Raw genomic sequence first — 3,322 nt, forward strand, 5'->3', positions numbered from 1 at the left:
GAAATTACTCTTTTGTCTTTCCTTCCTTAGGTTGAAGCATTGCTTTGTATGCTCTCTCTCTCTCTCTCTCTCTCTCTCTCTCTCTCTCTCTCTCTCTCTCTCTCTCTCTCTCTCTCTCTTTCCCTCTCTGTCTGTCTGTCTCTCTCAAATACTTATATCCCTGAAAAGGGAAGCCCATCAGGAGGGTGGGACTAGTTTGATTAACATTGAACTGAAGAACATGGGATAATGGAAGAAGAATTACAGAAGAAAGGAAAATGGGAAAATACGTGGTAAAAAACAAGCTCCTCTCACTGACTAGAAACTAGGGAATCTAGCAACTCCTCCAAGCTATGCCACCAACTCACTGAGCGACTAGGCAAGTCATTTTCCCTCTCTTGGCTTGTTTCCTTCATTGTAAAATAAGTGGGCTGGTTATGGTCCCTACTCGTTCTATGAAATTATTGGGGTGAAAGCAGTGTGCTGGTAATTGTTTAACAACCTACTCCCTGGGGGAAATATGTACATACAAAAATATGTAAGTACATATATATACTTTTAATCTGAATTATTAACATTTTCTCCATCACTCTCTTAGGCCTAAACAATCAACAAAACAATAAATCAAGGCCTGATTTATAATGTTGGTCACCCTGATTTTGCTGATTTCCTAGGTGTAGATGATCACATTGAGAATTTAACAATTGGCTCCTGTAAGTCAGTTCAAGCTGCTTTTGCACACCCCTAGTTGAAGGTGACAGGGAAGATTGGGGATGAGAATTGCCTGGGACTTTCAAAGTCCTTGAATAGCTCTTGAATTATAGAATGAGAGAGTTGGAAAGGGTGATTGAGTCCATTTCATGCCTGAAGAGAAAACTCTTCTACACCATTTCCTAGAGGTTGTTATCCAGCCTTTCCTTGAAGACCTAATGTGACAGAGAGGTCACTATCACCTGTTTCCTGTTAGACAACACGTTAGGAAATTCTTTCTTATGGGATGTGAAATCGGGATCCTCATAACTTGTATACACTAGTCTTAGTTCTCCCCTCTGAGACAGAGCTTTTGCTTTTTTCTATATTTGGTGTTATAGTCCTGGGAAAAGGTGGCACAGGGCTAGTGGTGCTGAATTAATGAGGGGTACTTCATGTGCCTCCCTCCCACTGATAGAATTATGGAGGAACAACAACCACTGGAGCTGGAGAAGACCTTAAAGATCATCTGGGCCAACTCTTCTCATTTTATTGATGAAAAAACTGAGGCCCAGGGAAATTAAATGACTTACCTAAGCATACATAGGTAGTAACCATCAGAGCTAGGATCAGAACACAGTCTTCTAATTCATAGATCTAGAGGGATCTCAGAAGCTATCTAATCTATTTTGCAGATGAGAAAACAGGCAGTAAGCATCAGAAGCAGGCTTTGAATCCATTATCCTGACTCTACATCTAGTGCTTTCCATGAACATCAAACTGTATGGCACTGTACAAATAATAGAAGTAGATAATTTAATCATCCTGGGTTTGCCTGCCTAGAATATCCTGCTTTCCTCTAAGGACCTAGGAAACTAGAATTATTTTGTCACATTTTCCAGAGTGAGGAGCTATCTCAGGACACGGTAAGCATCATGGTGCAGTAGAAAGAGCACTGGACTGGGAGTCAGGAGACCTGAGTTCCATTCCTAGATTGGCCATTTTTAAGCCATGTGAACCCTCATTTCCTTTTTCTAAACCTCAGTTTCTCTGTCTGTAAAATGGAGATAATACTTTAATTATTCATCTTCTGGGGGTGTTTCAATGGAAGCTCTTAGCAAAAAACTATAAAACACCACAGGAATGTGAAAGGTTGTTATTAATGAAGTCTGGGGAAGGACACTGTGTCCTTCTGTCCCTGGGCTGCAATGCTAGAAATCAGATCAAGAAATCAGAAAGGTAAATTTAATTGATGCTCCAGAGGGCTATGAAAGGTCAGGACCTTCACAAAGTAAAATGTCTCATAAAACTGAGCTAAGGAGTAGAAAGGGTGTAGCCAAGGTGTCAGAATCACAGGAAGTCCAGCCACACTCCTCCAACACAACCTCTCCACAAAGATCTAGAAAGTGCACCCGACTAAGTCCTGATAGGGAAATCCAAGGAAAAAAATCACTCTGATTTATTTATTCCAGCCAAGGTTGGCATGCAGAGACAGAAGCAGAGGTCTGTGGATTCTGGGGATGAGGTCTGGCCAGGAGCACAGTCCTGCAGAGCATTCTAATGCCCTGGGACTGAGAGAGGACCAAGCTGAGTACTGAGGCAGGAAGAGGTCCCGAGGGATCCCCAATGAAGCACATGAGCACATGTGGCAGGTCTGTCACTCACCACTTTGTTGTAGGTCACAGATCTAGGGCAGATTGAGGAGGGGACATCTACGTGGGACTTGGTACCCTGGAGTGAAGAGCAGTTATTGGCCTTAAGCTATATACTGAATGAGGAAGCAATTTAGAAGCAAACAAAAGCATGTGTCTTTGAACCCCAAGAGCAGAGCAAGGAGCATCATACATGATTTAGCAGTCACCATTGCAAAAGAGAACTCAATAGAACCCTGGAAGGGGAAAAAATATATCTTTAATGAAAAAAAGAATTCCTATGCATTCCTGTAGAAAAGAGTAGGACGGCATAGAAATTTTGAAATACAAACACAAGAGGCAAGAGAAAAATTAAAAGGTAAATATGAGGAACTAAACAATGTTAAATTATTTATATTCTAATATGAAGAGATAGCACATGTATTCCATCAGGACTCTATCAGTCTCAGGGATTAGAGAGGGGCCTGGAAGTGGTTCTCTTATGTTTTGATGATCTTAAGAGAAGAATGGAAGTGGAAGGGAAAAGGTCTATCCTGAAGGGTGAGAGAGGGAGAGGAAGGATGGGAAAAATTATTTGACATAATTGGGATGTGGAAGTTGAAGTCTATATAAGGAGGAGAAATACACAGTAAAACTATAATAGTGGACCTCAATTTACCCCTCTCAGACCCGGATAGATCAATCTAACCACAAAATAAACAAAAAAGAAAGACCAGAATAGAATTTTAGAAAAGTTAGATATGATAGACCTCTAGGTATTACTGAATGAGAATAGAAAGGTATGCGCTTATTTCTCAGTTGTGTATGGCACTTTTATAAACACTGATCATGTAACACAGCATAAAAGCTCCACATGCTTCCTTCTTTCACAGCATGACTAATACAGAAATTTGTTTTGCAACCTATATCAAATTGTTTACTGTCTCAGGGAGGGAGGAGGTGAAAGAGGAAGGGAGAAAATGTAAAAATAAAAAAAATTCTAAAAAGCGCTTAAAATTGTC

Source organism: Notamacropus eugenii, chromosome 1, assembly GCF_028372415.1.
Source record: "Notamacropus eugenii isolate mMacEug1 chromosome 1, mMacEug1.pri_v2, whole genome shotgun sequence".
NCBI lineage: Eukaryota > Metazoa > Chordata > Mammalia > Diprotodontia > Macropodidae > Notamacropus > Notamacropus eugenii.